At 38.6% G+C, this 19,375-nt stretch overlaps 1 protein-coding gene across 1 annotated transcript in view; it reads left to right on the forward strand.

Annotated features, from left to right (window-relative positions):
• Window positions 1–19,375, forward strand: part of PARD3B (par-3 family cell polarity regulator beta) — a 1,037,082-nt gene that overhangs the window by 743,698 nt on the left and 274,009 nt on the right. The gene's annotated exons all lie outside the window — the stretch shown is intronic.

Below are 19,375 nucleotides of genomic sequence, written 5' to 3' on the forward strand. Positions count from 1 at the left end.
TAGGGGAAATAATTGGTGCATTGGTATACAGTTGTAAATATTTAGTACGATAACTATCATGTGGCAAGACAGAATAAAAATCAATATTAATCAGAGCAGACAAATACTTCTAGCAATAGCTGAAAACCCTCAGGCCCTAGGTGTTTTTTTCTGTGCCTTTTTTGTTGTTAGTACAACATGTTCTGCTCCTGACACCAAGTATTTCTCTAATTTAAGGTTTTAACTTTTGATACCTTAGTCTGATCATCAGAATACCCAGTTCCATCTATGTGTCTTCATAGAGAGAATATGAAATTTCTCTTTAAAGATCTTCAACATATACATGGCTGCTATTTTTCCCTGGGTATCCCAAGATGAAGCTGAAGGAAGGGTTTAATAATACTTTGATCTCTTTCCAAAATCTTGAATATTCAGCCCCAAATTTGTACCTTTGTACTCCATTTCCCCACTTTGAAGAGGATACGGCTATTGATCACATTTCCCCATTTTTATAGCAAATGGAATACCCTCACTCCCAGTACTAAGATTGTACCATCTCTGGTACATTATAGAGGCGGTAATAACAACCACCCCTTATGTGCATTACGATGTCCCTTGCCATGTTAGTATTGATACTGTTCTGTGTCCTAGCCATGCATTAAATCATTTAATCTTCACATTGACCCTATGACATAAGCACAGTTATTATGCCCATTTTACAGATTTAGAAATGGAAACATAGACAGTACAGCTCGTTCATGGACACAGTGATTCTAAATGGGCAAAACTGCTGGGATTTGACCCCAGCAATTTGGCTCCAAAGTCATTCCTCTTTATACTCTTTGACTCTTTGCTATCTGGGCAACTTTGGGCACCTGAAAGGTATCTGATCACTCAGTTTTCTTCTCTGAGGTTTTTTTTAAAAAAAAAAAAAAAAAGCTCTATCTCATTGTTGTAAGAATTAAATGATACCACATGTCTGAAGTGCTTAACTCAGTGACTGACACATAGTAAGCACATATGCATGTTAGCGATTCTTATTATTACTAGCATGTCATCAATAAATGTCAGTTGAAGGAATTAATTAATATAGAGGCATAACTCAGAATCACTAAGTTGATTTTTCCAAGTTTTGTGATTTCTGTTGAGACGCTCATTTAGAAAGAATAGACTCAGTCGTTTATAGGTGGAGCTTGGGCTCATTCCTGAAAGCATTTTATGTAGGAATGAAACATCCTCATGCCCTCTTCTTCAGGTGAAAGAAAGAGCTCTTGTAATAAGAAAAGATTAAATGTTCATTATAGCAATTATAACACTGAATTAGACATTTTAAAAATATATAGGATAATTCATGGAATGTTATAAGTTGTCAAAACGCCCAATATTTCCCCATGCATCCTATAAGGAGAGAGGGGAAGAGAAACCCATTTTATCATGTTTCTCTGCTCATGCCCTGCTTTTCTCTTTATTGCATTATGAGATTGACATTATATCATTATCTTTCATTGTCACCTTAGCCTTGTGAGCTTTAGATGCTGCTAATGTTATGGTAATAACTGCTACAATTTGCAATTTTCAGTTGTATTAGACCTTGATTCATTTTTTTTAACTACCTTGTATAACCATCACTGATTTTTCTTGCAGATAATAAGCAACTTAATGGTTTTTATAAATGAATACTGGTGTGAAATTATCAGAGCAGGAAAATCAATATTAGAAAAATTCCTATATGAACAACAATGGAAATAATGTTAAACTGTAAATATTCAAAAATCAAATGAATTCATTCTATTGAAACTGGTGTTAGAAAATGTATAGTTTCAAACCTGCCAGTTAACTATACCTTTAAATTTCACTGTACTTTTTAAAAATTATAGCCCTCTCCCCTCTTTTTAAAATTAAAAATAACACATCTGGGATCACTGCAGAGCTAGTTTCTCAGAATGCTTTCCTATATTTCATACAAACCATCTCCTTCTCTGTAATTTGAAGCTATAAAAAATCAGATTCTTGAAGGGAATCCATCATATGTCTCCTGAAAGGTCAGTATGTTATATTTCATTTGTTTGTTTTGGTTAAATAGGCCCTAGAGATTCATCAGCTACTAGGAATATAAAGTAGCACACAGATCATGAAATGGTACATGTATCTTTTCTCGAATCTTTTCCTCAATGCATTTCCATTCCCAATCACAATCTCACAGTCCTACCTCTTGTAGCATATTCCATCTTTCCTAAATAACCCAAATGGCAAAGCTCCTCTAATTCTCATTCCCCCTGCCCCTTCTCTGACACACCATCCACTCATTTGATAAATATTTGTTGAGCAACAAGCATGCGCAAACATTGTGTTCAGTGATGAATGAGATGCAGTCCTACCCTCAGAGAACTTAGAATATAGTAACGTGTCACCAACTACCTTCTATCATTTGTCATTTTTCCTATGTCTATGTCTCATATAGGGCAAAAACTACAATTTGCAATTATTTTTGCTTTCTGTATACCTTTCATCTAGCAAGTGCTCAAGGCATCTTTAGTTGAATGAGTGAAGTGACGCTCCATCTAAAGGAGAAAAATAATTTCTGGGCTGTGTTACCCTACTCCTAAACCAGAATCGGCACAGATAGGGCATGGCTATGACCATTATCATGCTGCAGGACTAGTTTCTTAGCTCACATAGTGGATGACTTTGAAGTATATTATGTCATCACCCATAATATATGTGTTAATTTCTAAACTATAATTAGGTTCCTTAGTCTTTTTTTTTCCGCAGAACAGACAGTCTTATCCAGGGCTATTGATGGACAAACCCTGACCAAAGCCAGTGACTTCTCTCAAAAGGTACTGATTATTTCTTCCTCTCTCTTTCTCTCCTGAGAAGAAAAAGGAGAGAGAGAGGTGGGAAGGGATTAGCATGCAATCTCTGCCCAGATTGGAAATGAATAATAATTAACTCATGAATATGGTTTAATATTGCAAAACAAACAAAGAAATTTCCTTTAGTAAAGGACTTTTATAGAAGCACACGCTGTCCCAATAAAGAGAAAAAACAAGAGGGACTGTGCCCATTGGGTAGGTGAGAGCAAAGTAGAAATACTCTGCACTTAACACTGTCCCATATGGTAGCCACTAACCATGTGTGGCTTTTGAGCTCTTAAATGTGACAAGTCAGAACTGAAACATGTTGAAAGTGTAAAATACACATCTGAATTCAAAATCTTAGTATGAAAAAAAATAGACCATTTCAAAAATTTTTATATTAGTTATATGTTGAAATTATAAGATTTTATATATTTTTAGAATTTTATTGAAGTGTAGTTGATTTACAATGTTGTGTTCGTTTCAGGTGTACAGCAAAGTGATTCAGTTTTATATGCATATTTAGATATATATATTTATGTATATATATACATATGTATGTATTCTTTTTCAGATTCTCTTCCATTATAGGTATTCGAAATTATACATACATACAAGGTATTTGAAGTTATAATATTTTAGATGTGTTAAGTAAAATATATTATTAAATTAACCTCTCTAGTTATACTTTAACATGACTAATAGAAAATTTAAAATTACATATGTAACTCACAATGTAGTTCTATTAGACAGCACTGTTCCAGACCATGGGTTTTTTAAAATAGAATGTGTGTGTGTGTGTGTGTGTGTGAGACTGGGTCACTTTGCTGTACAGTAAGAAATTGACAGAACACCATAAACCAACTATAATGGAAAAAATAAAAATCATTAAAAAATTAAAATAAAAAAAATAAAATGGGTTCCTAATGATCCTCACCTTTTCCTAGCAGAACAGCCAGAAACCAAGGAGAAAGGCCAGCGTCAGTTCTGTAAGAGATATTCCTTATTTGTTTGTTTCTCAAATCAGGTCTCTGAATATGCACTTCTTTAAAGGAAAGAACCAACCCTCAGCCAAATGTTTGCCCACTCCAGTCTTGGAATATATGCCAGCACTCTACAGATGCAGAATGAGAAGAACAAACTCAAATATCTTTCTCCATCCGCTGTCACTGTACCCCCTAGAGGGGGCTACTAGATCTTTCTGTGATTCTTTGTTATTTTGGGAGTTCATCAAAGGCTTATTTGTTAGTGAAATTGTACCCCTTTTCTGTAAGTTGTAGAAATTTATTTGCAGCGGAATGTCTTTTAAGTATTCCTAATTGATAGCATGGAGGGCCGAGTTACAGATGGTCTTTATTAGGAATTCATTTTCTTCTGGAAAGTGTGGACCCCTTCCCCTTACCCCCTTAGCAGCAACGATCGCAGGATGATTGAGTGGTCTCTTGTGGAAATATGTATTTACCTATGTGAAGATCAGTTTCAACTCAGCACATTCTTCTTTAACCAGTGAACTAACCTGTAACCTCTAAGGGGTGTTGACGTTTCTTCAGCTCATAACTTTGTGTGTGCATGTGTGTGTGTGTCTCTGTACAGACACACACACATATTTTTTTAACTATGAATACAGCTGTTAGCATAGAGAAGAGCCTTTAAAGCAACTGTGGAAATTTTTTCTTAAGGCTAAATAATTCTGATTCCCCCTTCACAAATAAAGTTAGCACAGGGTCACATACCTGATGGTACATTGTGAACTAAACTTGAGAATGATAGGAGCAAAGAGAGGAAAGAAAAGAACAAGAGGTAATATTCTAAGAAAGCCATTGATTTCCCTGATACTAATTGCAACCAAAAATAGCCATGGAACCTCAAGGGGTATTTGCATGCGTGTGTTGTCAGACAATAGGTACAGGGACCTGAGATAAAGAACAGACGGTTTCCTGGTTGGAATATCGTCTCTGCTTTTGGAACGTTATAGATCTTCTTCCTCTGTGACCTTTCCACTTAGTGCTCAAAAAAGCCTGTTGATTTTGCTCTGACGAGTTTTACACATTCTATGGAAGGAGGCATTCTGATGTGAGAAAGTTTGCTTATCATTAGCTGAATTCATTTTCCTGCAAAATGTTAATCCACAGATCACACCACAGTGAAGGACGGAGCATAAGTGAGAACGTACTAAATCAAGTAATGTTTTCCTCATGTAGCTTTTTTACCTCGGGCAGATGTGCATACTTGGTGGTATAACATAATTGACATGTTCCTCCCGCAAATGTGGGTTTTATACATTTCTCCATGATCAAAAAGGAAAGAATTCTATCTTGAAGTTATGGATGAAGCATTTATTTTGCCATCCTTTAAAAAGCAAGAATATCTAAATTTTCAGATCAGGAACAAACCCAAAGTATATGCACTGCTTTTCTTCCTTCCCTTTCTCTTTCCTTCCATCCCTCTCCCCTTCCTCCCTCCTTTCTTCTCTCCCCCCACCCCTTTCCTCTCCTTCCCTTTCCCTCCTTCCTGCTTCCCTTCCTTTCCAAAGCACCAACAATGCTGGATGCTATGGGAACTATAGATATAAATAAAACACTCTCATAAAACTCACCTTCTATGTATTTTTGATCTAGTCTGAATATAAGAATGAGTAGCCATGCCACAAAATAAGTCAATTCCAAATGTTACGCCTCCCCCACCTTGGGGAACAGGATGGGAAGTTTAGAAACAGACAATAGAGGTCTGCCATGTCCACTAACCATTGTTTAACTTCCGGGATTACCATCATGCTCTCTGAAAGCCACTGTTCCCAGGCACTGATCGTGCTAGTTGTAGCGTTTCATACATGTTACTGTTCTCTTCAGTGTGTGTGTATGTTTAGGATATGATGTGACTCTCGGTCCTACATGCTCTGTGAACCACGCATTCCTGTGCAGCCCACTGAGTGGCCCGTGAGCTGCAGTGGAAAGACCATTGGCGCCTAGGAGGCATGAGATATGGGTTCTAAGCTTGTCTATCCTACTAACTCATGCAGTCATCTTGTCAGTCATGAGCTTCTCAGGTGTCGAGGAGTCAGATTTGTAACTAGCTTAAACTACATTATCATAACGCTTCCTTCAAACTCTAAATATCTAGGGTTCTATGAAAGATGGTGAGCAGAGGTTTCACTATCAGAATATTTAGCAAGATGCCCCCCCCCCAGCTTGATCTTACCTTTAACTCTACAATCAGAGCCCTTCTCTTTGATTTAAGAACCTGCATAAGTAATGAGTGGACAGTTTTGCATGAGTGAGAATATATGTGGAATCTGAAATGTGACCATCTTATCATTTGGCCATGAGTTCAGTTTCAATCAGTCTTACTCTGAGGTCTCCAAAGAAACAGAGCCAGTAGCATACACATGTACACATGTGTGCATGTGCATACACACACATATATATATATGTACATATGAGGAGATTTATTATAGAAATTGGCTCACACAATTATGGAGGCTGAGAAGTTCCACAATCTGCTGTCTGCAAGCTAGAGAGTCAGGAAAGCAATGGAATAATTCATTCTGAGTTTAAAAGCCTGAGAATCAGGGAAGCAGATGGTGCAAGTCTCAGGTCTGGTCCAAAGACCTGAAAACCAGGAGAAGATGGGAGTCCCCAGCTCAAGCAAAATAAGCAAATTTCTCTTCCTCTGCCTTTTTGTTCTGTTCACACCCTCAGTGGATTGGATGAAGCCCACCACATTGGTGAGGGCCAGTGTCTACTGAGCCCACCACCTCAAATGCTAATTATCTCTCCTGGGATACCCTCACAGATAAACCCCAAAATAATGTTTTACCAGCCATCTGGGCATCCCTTAGCCTAAGATGACTCAGAAAATTAACCATCGCCATCTGCAAGTCAGTGTACAGTTATTTCTTGGGTCTTTATCCTTAAAAACTATAGAAAGTCTGTGTTTAAAATGAGCAGCTCCATTTCTGGTTCTTACATTGGACCTAGACCTTCTACTCATTTCCCAAAAGGCAACGTTTATGCTACTCAGCTTGAATTCCTTCCTTTTGTGTGCTCTGCACATCTTCTCTGTGCCTGCCTTTATCTTCCACTGGTACCTGTTGCACATGACGGTTCTCTAGCTCCCACATGAGAGATAGTCAGGTCTGTCCACAGCCTGATGAGTTTGCAACACTTTCATTCATTCAATCATTTACTCACTCACCAAACATTTGCTAAGGGCCTATTATTTCCAAGGAATAATATTTCCTGGGAAATGTCCATTAATAATCCAGTCTTTGCTCTCATGGAACTTATTTCCTAATTGAATAGATAAATAATAAGTAATTATGTGACAGTGGCCAGTAGCTGTTAAGAAGAGAAAAACACATGTGCGAGAGCCCTAAATTGCATGGTTAGGGGAACACAATGACCACTTATAAGAACCAAGATGTAATTTTAGGCTTCGATGCAGAATTAGGGCCCCATTCAACTTGCTCCTTAACCACTTTGTCAGTATCTTAAGAAATAATTTGAGGGTTGGCTCTTGCCTTAGTGGAACATTTTTGTTAAATGGTCTGCTGTGAAAAAACATTTTTAAATGTAACCTGACCTTTTAGAATTTACTCTAACCCTTATCATTAAAAAAAAAAAATCATTGTTAACTCATGACTTTTTCAGCCTCTGCAGAGGCAGTGGTGTCCTAATTGGATAACTTATATTTCCAATCCAACCAGATATATGATTCACAGTGCAAATACTAGTGACACCTTTTACTGATACAATTTGGTGAAGACATCTCTGTATGAAATGGTCTAAATAACATGAGGCTCATTTAAGCTAATACACAATAACAGTTTGCTGACTAGGAATATGATTCCCAGTTTTGGCACACTTGTATCTTTTGTATGCTTCTATGTACTTTCAGTTCCTGAGTCAAAGTTCTTAGATGCCTTGGGAACATATTTTCTAGATATTGTCTCAATTCCAATATGATCTTTACATCTATTGGAAAGCATGTGCGTTTGGAAAAATGTTTTGGCATCGGTTAATGTTTTTGCTGACTGTAAAGTATTTATTAGGTAACTTTTTGTTCAAATTGAAATGCCAAAGTTGATCTACCCTATCCTCTTTTATTTTTTTTAGTTGTGGAGATAAGAGAGGTTTACTTGATGAGAGTTCTAATACTATTTAAAGAATTTTTGTTTACGTAATAAATATTTTATTCATGCTCTCTCAGTTTTATAGTGTGGCCACTTGGAAATGCCCATTATTTCTTCCAAGTTCAATGTAATGCTTTTCTGTGTTGGTGCTTGTGACATATATTAATAGGTTTATTTTGGGGTGGGGGGGTGAATGAGGTTAATGTCAAGAGTAGCTGGCTCGGAGTCCCCTTGTGGTGCAGTGGGTTAAGAATCTGGCATTGTCACTACCATGGCTCAGGTTGCTGTTGTGGCACAGATTCAGTCCCTGACCTGGGAACTTCCACATGGGGTGGGAACTGCCAAAAAAGGGGGGGAGGAGTAGCTGGCTGGCCTATGACATTCCAGTTCATTTATTTTGGATATAATTATCAAATTATTGTTCTGACTCCCCCCCCCCCGAAATAACAAAAAGCTTTGTGGAGGAGCCTTTGGCATATTGTGTATGGAGGAGAGAGAGTATAGATTGCCCTTTTACACATCCCAGCATCTACCCAGAGATATAAAGAAGACTGTCCTGGAGTTATTGTGGTCCCACATAAAACCTTTCCTCCCAATATGTGGTCAGAGATATTTTGACCCGTTTCTTTCTCGTTGTCTCTATGCTCACATCTATGCTCATTCTTTTATATTATTTTCATTTTCAGTTAAATTGGTAAACTCAAGTCACATGGTGACTGTTACTCTGGGAAAACATAAGTTGATTTATATCACATCTAGTTCTGGCAGTAACAGTGATATAGAACATGGCTTCTCAGGGCTTCTGCTGTCATAATTTAGCTAGCTTTGACTTTTACTTCGATGAAATAACCTACTCTAGATAATTCATTCCACTTTCTTGTGCATCGGTACTACCATGTAGCAAGCCAATGCATGGTAATTACTCCTGCTTAATTCACAAGAATTCTGAAAGGATGTGTAATGACATAATGTTTAGCTATGTAATGTGTTTCTAACAAGGAAGTGGCCACCAGCAAGCCTTTCCAAGTGGGAATAAAATTCTACAGACCTAACATTTAAGTAACTCATGTCTGTTGAATTGTAGTGAGTTTCCAGATAGCTTTAACTCCCAGAGTACATGAAGTGAAGCTTCACAGCTGAGCCAGTGCTAGACAAATCATCTCTTTATTTTACGTAATGCACAAGGAGGAAGACTATAACAAATTGAACAGGAGTTCCTCGGAAAATAAGTCTGGAAGGAATCCAGAAATTTGAAAGTAGAAGGGATAAAATGTAACTAATAGTCTGGTGAAATGTTTGCTACCTTAAACATTTATGTATCTCTGGTAGCTTCTACCAATTAAAAAAATTTATCAAAATAGTTTGAAGTTGATTGAACACCATTTTGCTTCAACTTGATGTACTAAAATAATCAAACTTGAAGCATTTCTTGACACAATTTATATTTATGTAGGACCTTCTTCACTTTGCATGTCAGTTCATCATCTAAGAGGTACCTTAAAGCAAATATGAATCCATTTTACCATTAGAGGAAGATAAGTTCTCTGTGGCAGTAAAGTCACTGACCATAGAACTAGGAGGTCTAGATTATATGCAGAATAATGGAATCAAGATTCAAAAGTATAAAACTATGAATAAATTCTAAAAAGGGGGATCTTAGTAGGATAAAATAGGCTCGCAAAAATAATCTGTGCAACTTGGATATAGGCTTCAGTGGTTCGGCCTTAGATAGTTTGTTTTTTGTTCCTAAAAGTGTGGTTTATGGGCCAGTGGCTGAGAGCATTATTGGAAAGCTCATTATAAATGATCTCAGAACCCATCCCAGGCTTACTGAATTAGAACTTAAGTTTTAACCAGTTCTCCAAGTAATTCACGTGCAGTTTAACATTTGAGAGCTTTTGGTTTGGTAAACTCTAAGGTTAATATTAGCCAATGGTGTGGTATTCTGCCAAGTGAGCATAGGCCACGTTAATAAGGACATGGTAGCCAGAGGGAGAGCTCAATCAGACTTCCTGTCTGAGTCACTCTGTTCAGTTATGGGCACTATCCTTTGAAGGATAAAGAATATATGTCCAGCACACTGATCGGGATGGTGGAGAAGCTCAAACTAACTTCATATAAGGAATAATGGAAGAAGCTGGAAGTATTTGAGCTGGAGAGGAGAAAGCAGGGGAGCTAGAGCAGCCGTGTTCAAGAGTTCAGAGGGCAGTCTCTTGGAAGAAGGGTAAGAAGGCAACAGGAGTAAAGCAATTGATAGAGACAGCAAATGGAAAGATAAATCACTGCTAATATAAAGATGGCCTTTGAAACAACTACCTTTGTTCTGAAGTGGATCTTCATTGCCCTGTAAGTAGAAAGTTATGTTGTTGAAGGTTTTCATGCAGAGACTAGAAAGCTACTGACTGGAGTAAGTCCCCCAGCTGAACACTCTCCAAGCACCTTGCCCTTCACTCTTGTGACATTTGTCTCATTATTTCTGTATTATTAAAATAATCTTTAAAAGTATTCTGTTTGCTCCATTCAGACAAGGGACCGTCTGTCTTAGTCACTGACTGTTCTAACCCTAGCCTCCAGCACAGTGTCTGACAGAAAATGTTCTCATTTGATTAAAGAAAGGGAGGAATACATGGGAGGTGGGATTGAAAAACATATTCATTAGTATGATCAATTAATATTTACTGATTGCCTTTGATATGCCAGGCACACATGTAGGCATTAGGGGGACATAAGTGAACAAAACAAATTAATATTTTGGCACTAAAAAGTTTATTACCCCATGAGATTAAGCAGCCCCAAGAATATACATGTAGTTCATATAGAAAGAATGAAGAACATGAACCAGGTGTCTTTACTAGAGTAGCACATCTTGGAAGAAGTTAACACCATCAAAATATCTCAAAGACCAACCTGACCAACATGAAGCTTTTAGAAGGTGAGATAAAATAGAGACCTCACTTTGTTATTCTGAAATTACCTTGGCTATGAAGTTGAAACTCCTTGGATGCTTTAAGGCTAGTGAAAAGCTTAGACAATCACGAGAACTTTGGAGATCATAAGACTCCAAATGGGAACAGTGTGGGTCAGGGCAATATAAGGATATATATCTGTATTCCCCAAGTACTTCCATGATTATGCTCTGAGTTCATTGTTAGTGTCTGGTTTTGTGATGGGTCTTGATTATAGCATGGTGTTCTAAGTACTATGTTAATATTTAGTATTTAGAACTATTTTTGACCTAAACATTTTACTGGAAATACATATTTTTTAAATGGCTGCACCCGAGTCATATGGAGGTTCCCTGGGTAGGAACGGAATCCAAGCTGCAGGTGCAATCTACACTGCAGCTGCGGCAATGCTGGATTCTTTAACACACTGCGCTGGGCAGGGGATCCAACCTATACCTCTGCAGTGACCCGAGCCACTGCAGTCATATTCTTAACCCACTGCACCACAGTGGGAACTCCAGAAATACATTATTTTACGTGAGTTACCATATACCCTTTGAGCTTTATTCCGTCCAGGTGGCCACGTTCTTTCCTCATCACCACGCATCTTTGATTTTGTAAAGTAAGTCAGTAGGAAAACAGGATTCATTTAACAGAAAATTGCTTTTCACAATCTTTTCTGGAATCTCCTTTGTCTGTTGCCCAGGCAATATCTCTATTATTACTTTGCCCTCAAAAGCATTTACCAATTTGGCAACACAGAATGACTAAATCTCTCTCTCTTTTTTTTTTCCTTTACTCTGGCTTTTCATTAGGAGAGAAACTCCCCAAATTCATTTCCATCTGCCTTTTCCTTAGTGCTAAATCTTGTGTGTCTCCAGTCTATTTATACTAAATATCCTAGTGATGACTGGGATCATTTCAGTTCTCCACAGTACTTCAGTTTCCAATGAAAGTGACGCCCAGTGACCAAATGGATAAAGCTCTCCTTCTGTCCATTCCTGACCCCCCACCCAAGGAAAGTATTCCCATCAAATATCTCCTAATTGCCCTCCATGAATCAGCTTCACGCCCAGCCTTATCTCTGGCTCCTGCCCCAGCTTTGTGCTGATAGCCAATAACACGTACTCTGAGCATGAAGGGGATAAAGATGGTGTGACTCTTAGAAAGCCAGCCTTGGAGTGGAGTTAGAGAGCTATTTAGATTCTTTCCTTTCATGGTTCTGACATGATTTATTTTAACCAATTGGCCTTCAGACGTGGTTGGTTATCATTGCTTCAAACACTTTAACTCTGGATCCTGCAGAGACACTTGTCCTGCTCCGGTTGTTTTTTTCTGCCCTACACATCAGTCCCATGTCAGGACATCTTATTTTCATCAGCCCTCGGTGGTAACTTGAGGCAAGCAACATAAGCACTTTCTCCCACCATCTGTAAAATTAAGAAGTCACTACAAAGCCTCTGACACAATTCCTTATAAAAGCACAGTCCAGCCACCCTGGCCTGGCTCACAGCTGTGATGAACAGCATGCTTGCGTCCCAGCCTCCTGACGTATGTTTTCTTTCTGTCCCTCTGCCCCCTGCCTTCCTGATGGACCCCGTATCTTCTCTTTCTCTCCTAAGCCGTCCCTCTTCACCCTCACCCCCAGGCCTGACCCTCCTCCTCACACCTGCTCGGGCCCCATCTAACACAGGATGTTTTAATATGCTATATACATGGGAGAGAAAGGAAATTGAAGTTGCCAGCCATGAACTTCCCTTCCTTTCTTCTCCTTTAAAGGGGAGAGAGTAGCACCAACAGCAAGGAAGCTATTTTCTTTGTGGTGGCGGGAAAGTGGTAGGGGGTTAGGGAAGGAACGCTTAAGGGATTAGAGCTTCCAGCAGATATATGGCATTTGAGCTTTGTGTGCTGTTGCCACTGGGCCTGATATATTTTTTAACATGGACGATGGTGAGAAAGCAGAGCTTTGGAAGTGGGAAATGTGTTAGTTTTTGTTTTCAGTTGTAACACAGAGGATCCCACAGAGACCAAAAGCTGTGGAACTGTCAGAAGAAATAGAAAGAAGGGCATGTTGATACGGAGTAAATGAGACCCACAGAAACATATGAAATGAGGACCTACCCATGACACTGTGAAGAGAGGAAAGAGGCAAACAGGCGTGACCCTGGAGGAGGATGACAGTTATCAGTGAAATGATTGCTGCCTCCTACTTCCGCATGGGCTCTGGACCACTCAGCCTGTCACCCCAGGACACCTCCTCCTTGGTGTGACTCTCAATAGAGAGTGTACGTGTTCCCGGTGGTCCTTGATTTTGTATGTCTGACTTCACACTTTCTCTAGGGATGTTCCTGAGAAATGCCAAATGTAGTCTTCAGTACCTAAGATGACAAATGTGCATTTCTGGTCCTCACCTGGTGGCAGGTCCTAGGAGCCACCAGTCCCATTTATGCAGTGGGTCTTCCCCAGTAGCATGTGGGTGTTTATTTGAAAGTTTTAGGGTATTCTGGACTCATTTAAGCTACTTGGACTATATGTAAAATTTTGTGGGTGTGGCGGGGAGGAGAATGCCAAAGAACAAAAATAAAACATTCTAAACTCTAGAAAGGTATCACAGAAGTTCTCATCCCAAAGTGGAGTAACTGGGGAATTTTATCTTTTCACTCTTTCCTCCCCTTTTATATCATATAATAATGGTTTGACGTACATATTAAAAAGGAGATTTTTTAAATATATTTTTCAAAACCTCAGCTCTTAAAGGTATTCCTACCAGTGAGGCCCACCATCAGCATTGAGCTGAAGACAAATGGTTTGGGTTGAATGTTTCGAGATGAGGTTAGACACCCAATTCCCAATGTCTCTACATCCCCAAGAGCCTGGAGAGTTTGAACTAGAACCTATCCAGGTTCAGAGAAATTGAGCACAAGAGAAAGTGGAGTGGGATTGAGACAAAGAAATCATGAAAACCTGAGATCTGTAGCCCCAATATAGTCTCTCCAGAGCATTCTGGAGAAACTGAGCAGTCATGAGAAAAGATCTACAGATACTGATAGTAGGAGATTCTAACCACACACCTGACTTGCCACCCAATTAGGCTTCAGTGAAACTCACTCATCACCCAGATCCATGGAAAGCTACTGGGCCTTTTAGTGGTACATTAACCTGTTAAAGAATAACCTTGGGCTACCAGATATTCGAGGTAGGCCCCTCACAGTAAAGAGACTGAAATAAAACATAGATATGTGAATTAAGAGGAAAAAAGACAATACATCAGGTCAAATACAGCATCACATAATTAAATGTTATCAGAAATTTTATCTTTGAGGCAAAGCTAGATACAATAATAGAAGAATAATCAGAAATCATTTCCAGTAATAGGATTGGAAAATAAAGCTGAGGAATAGTGCTGCAAAGTAAAACAAAAGGAGAAAACATAGGCAGTTATAAAGTCAAGGTTATTAGAAGATCATGCTGAGATGTCCCACCTCTGATGGGTTAAGAATCTCAAAAAGAGAGAACAAGAAATAGAGTAAAAGAGAATGCACAGCACAATTAAGGCAGATCCTCCCACGACTTCAGAACACGAAGAGTAAAGAAGAGATTGCTAAAATTTCTAGAGAAGACAGAAAAAAAAATGTTTCCTAAGAAGGATAAGCAATAAAAGCAGTGTTGGGCTTCACAACCCCAATATTGGAAACCAGAAGCCAAGAGTGAAATGCCTTCAAAAATCTGTGAAAGTGATTTTCAGCGTAGAATGCTTTATTTGGCAAATATCAATCAAATGGAAGGGTGAAAACGTTATCAGACAGGAGGAATCAAGCAGTTTTTCTATGCATTCATGCTCAGGATTTACTAGAAGATATGCTTCTCCAGATAAGGGAGTTTAAATCAAGAAAGTGGAAGATATCAGGTCCAGTAAGCAAGGATCCAACCCAGACGAGAATACAAGGAAACCTTAGAACTTTGGGCAAGGAAAGCCTGATAGCTGAGTAGCCAGGCTCAGCAGCAACTGTCCTGGGCAGACAGCAAGAAGAATAACAGTGAGACAAGCTCTGGGAGGGGAGGCTCCAGGAAAAGCACTGAAACTGTCCAATTTGGGATGCAATGGCAGGGTTGGAATGACCAGGGAGAATTAGTGATAACATATAAAAACAATCCAAAAGAGGCAACTGTTGATTCTAGGGGAAGAAATGAATAAGAAAGAAAAAAAATGGTCATTAGCATACTTGCCTTAGCAAAGAAGAGTGTTTATAAGGTGATGATACTGAAGCATTAAACTGAGCATAGCTGTATTAGGAGCGTGGAGCATATAGGAGGGTGAGCACAGAGATCGCTAAATCTTTATCTCCCATCATAGGACACCAAATAATGACTAGTTTCTTCATCAAGATATAACATCATAAGCTCATCTTCTAGAAGGGTGAGTATCAGCTAAAATATTTCAGCCTGCTTGCCTCAGGAGCAGGCTGCACAGTGGGGGTGGGGAAGATACTACTTTTAGTATATTTTAACTTTTAAAATTGAATTATGTGCATCTATTATGTTGATGAAACAATTATTTAGAATTTTAAAAAAAAGGTTTCTTATATTAATAACATAACATAAATGCAGACTCCTGGATTCTCCTAGAAAATTAAACCACTTGGTCCCCTCGGAACCATAATCCATCTGACACGATAGCTTGCCCCGTGTTAACCAAAGCACACAGGTTTCACCTTGCCACAGTCTCTACCCTGCAGCTGAGGCAAGGTGACAGGTGTCATTTTGCATTGTGATTATGCAGTCATTTTACTTGCTGCAGAGTTAAGACAATCAAGGAACCTAATTTCTTTTTTTTTTCTTTTTTTTATTTTCCCACTGTACAGCAAGGGGGTCAGGTTATCCTCACATGTATACATTACAATTACATTTTTCCCCCACCCTTTCTTCTGTTGCAACATGAGTATCTAGACAAAGTTCTCAATGCTATTCAGCAGCATCTCCTTGTAAATCTATTCTAAGTTGTGTCTGATAAGCCCAAGCTCCCGATCCCTCCCACTCCCTCCCCCTCCCATCAGGCAGCCACAAGTCTCTTCTCCAAGTCCATGATTTTCTTTTCTGTGGAGATGTTCATTTGTGCTGGATATTAGATTCCAGTTATAAGTGATATCATATGGTATTTGTCTTTGTCTTTCTGGCTCATTTCACTCAGTATGAGAGTCTCTAGTTCCATCCATGTTGCTGCAAATGGCATTATGTCATTCTTTTTTATGGCTGAGTAGTATTCCATTGTGTATATATACCACTTCTTCCGAATCCAATCATCTGTCGATGGACATTTGGGTTGTTTCCATGCCCTGGCTATTGTGAATAGTGCTGCAATGAACATGCGGGTGCACGTGTCTCTTTTAAGCAGAGTTTTGTTCAGATAGATGCCCAAGAGTGGGATTACGGGGTCATATGGAAGTTCTATGTATAGATTTCTAAGGTATCTCCAAACTGTTCTCCATAGCGGCTGTACCAGTTTACATTCCCACCAACAGTGTAGGAGGGTTCCCTTTTCTCCACACCCCCTCCAGCACTTGTTATTTGTGGATTTATTAATGATGGCCATTCTGGCTGGTGTAAGGTGATATCTCATGGTAGTTTTGATTTGCATTTCTCTTATAATCAGCGATGTTGAGCATTTTTTCATGTGTTTGTTGGCCATCTGTATATCTTCTTTGGAGAAATGTCTATTCAGGTCTTTCGCCCATTTTTCCATTGATTGATTGGCTTTTTTGCTGTTGGGTTGTATAAGTTGCTTATATATTCTAGAGATTAAGCCCTTGTCGTTGCATCATTTGAAACTATTTTCTCCCATTCTGTAAGTTATCTTTTTGTTTTCTTTTTGGTTTCCTTTGCTGTGCAAAAGCTTTTCAGTTTGATGAGGTCCCATGGGTTTATTTTTGCTCTAATTTCTATTGCTTTGGGAGACTGACCTGAGAAAATATTCATGATGTTGATGTCAGAGAGTGTTTTGCCTATGTTTTCTTCTAGGAGTTTGATGGTGTCATGTCGTATATTTAAGTCTTTCAGCCAATTGGAGTGTATTTTCGTGCATGGTGTGAAGGAGTATTTTAGTTTCATTGCTTTGCATGCAGCTGTCCAGGTTTCCCAGCAATGCTTGCTGAATAGACTTTCTTTTTCCCATTTGATGTTCTTGCCTCCCTTGTCAAAGGTTAATTGACCACGGGTGTCAGGGTTTATTTCCGGGTTCTCTCTTCTGTTCCATTGGTCTGTCTGTCTGTTTTGATACCAGTACCACACTGTTTTGATGACTGTGGCTTTGTAGTATTTCTTGAAGTCTGGGAGAGTGATGCCTCCTGCTTGGTTTTTGTTTCTCAGGATTGCTTTGGCGATTCTGGGTCTTTTGTGGTTCCATATAAATGTTTGGATTGTTTGTTCTAGTTCTGTGAAAAATGTCATGGGTAATTTGATAGGGATTGCATTGAATCTGTAGATTGCTTTGGGTAGTATGGCCATTTTTACAATATTGATTTTCCCAATCCAGGAGCATGGAATATCTTTCCATTTCTTTACATCTTCTTTGATTTCTTTGATTAAAGTTTTATACTTCTCGGCATATAGGTCCTTTACCTCCTTGGTCAGGTGTATTCCGAGGTATTTGATTTTGAGAGGTGCAATTTTAAAAGGTATCGTATTTTTGTATTCCTTTTCTAATATTTCATTGCTGGTATACAGAAATGCAACTGACTTCTGAATGTTAATCTTATATCCTGCTACTTTGCTGAATTGATGAATCAGTTCAAGGAGTTTTGGGGTTGAGTCCTTAGGGTTTTCTATGTATAGTATCATGTCATCTGCATACAGTGACAGTTTTATCTCTTCTCTTCCTATATGGATGCCTTTTATTTCTTGTGTTTGTCTAATTGCTGTGGCTAGGACTTCCAAAACTATGTTGAAGAGCAGTGGTGAGAGTGGGCATCCCTGTCTTGTTCCAGATTTGAGTGAGAAGGCTTTCAGTTTTTCCCCATTGAGGATTATATTTGCTGTGGGTTTATCATAAATGGCTTTAATTATATTCAGGAATGTTCCCTCCATACCCACTTTGGCGAGGGTCTTGATCATGAATGGATGTTGGACTTTGTCAAATGCTTTTTCTGCATCTATTGAGATGATCATATGATTTTTGACTTTTTTTTGGTTAATGTGGTGTATGATGCTGATTGACTTGCGTATGTTGAACCATCCTTGTGAACCTGGGATGAACCCAACCTGGTCATGGTGTATAATTGTTTTGGTATGTTGTTGGATTCGGTTGGCTAAGATTTTGTTGAGAATTTTTGCATCTATATTCATCAATGATATTGGGCAATAGTTTTCTTTTTTGGTGGTATCTCTGTCTGGTTTTGGAATGAGGGTGATGGTGGCATCGTAGAATGTCTTTGGGAGTATTCCTTCTTCTTCACCCTTTTGAAAGAATTTAAGGAGGATGGGCACCAATTCCTCTTTATATGTTTGATAAAATTCACCTGTGAAGCCATCTGGTCCTGGACTTTTATTTGTAGGGAGTGATTTTATGACCTCTTCAATTTCATTTCTAGTGATTGGTCTGTTCAGTTGGTCTGTTTCTACTTGATTCAGTTTTGGCAGGCTGTAAGATTCTAGAAAATTGTCCATTTCTTCCAGATTGTCAAACTTGTTGCCATATAGTTGTTCATAGTATTCTCTTATGGTTTTTTGTATTTGTGCTGTATCCGTTGTGATTTCTCCTTTTTCATTTATAATTTTGGTTATTTGGGTTCTTTCTCTCCTCTTTTTAGTGAGTCTGGCCAGGGGTTTGTCAATTTTGTTTACCTTTTCAAAGAACCAGCTCTTGGTTTTATTAATTTTCTCTATTGTTTTTTGAGTCTCTATTTTATTGATTTCTTCTTTGATCTTTATAATTTCCTTCCTTCTGTTGACTTTAGGCCTTTTTTGTTCTTCTTTTTCTAATTCATTTAGGTGGAGGGTTAAGTTGTCCATTTGGGATCTTTCTTCTTTTTTGAGAAAGGCCTGTATTGCTATAAATTTCCCTCTGAGCACTGCTTTCGCAGCATCCCATAGATTTTGAGAGGTTGTGTCTTCATTATCATTTGTTTCAAGGTAGTTTTTAATTTCCTTCTTGATTTCCTCATTGACCCATTGGTTTTTTAGTAGCATGTTGTTTAGTCTCCATGCAGTAGGTTTTTTCTCTTTCCTTTTCCCATGGTTGATTTCTAATTTCATGGCATTGTGGTCAGAGAAGATACTTGAGATAATTTCTATGCTCCTAAATTTATTGAGATTCGCTTTGTGTCCCAATATGTGGTCGATTCTTGAGAATGTTCCATGAGCATTTGAGAAGAATGTGTATTCTGCTTTTTTTGGGATGTAGTGTCCTGAAGATCTCAATGAAGTCTAACTTTTCTATTGTTTCCTTTAGGATCTCTGTTGCTTTATTG

This window comes from Phacochoerus africanus, chromosome 3 (genome assembly GCF_016906955.1).
Source record: "Phacochoerus africanus isolate WHEZ1 chromosome 3, ROS_Pafr_v1, whole genome shotgun sequence".
NCBI classification, from domain to species: Eukaryota; Metazoa; Chordata; class Mammalia; order Artiodactyla; family Suidae; genus Phacochoerus; species Phacochoerus africanus.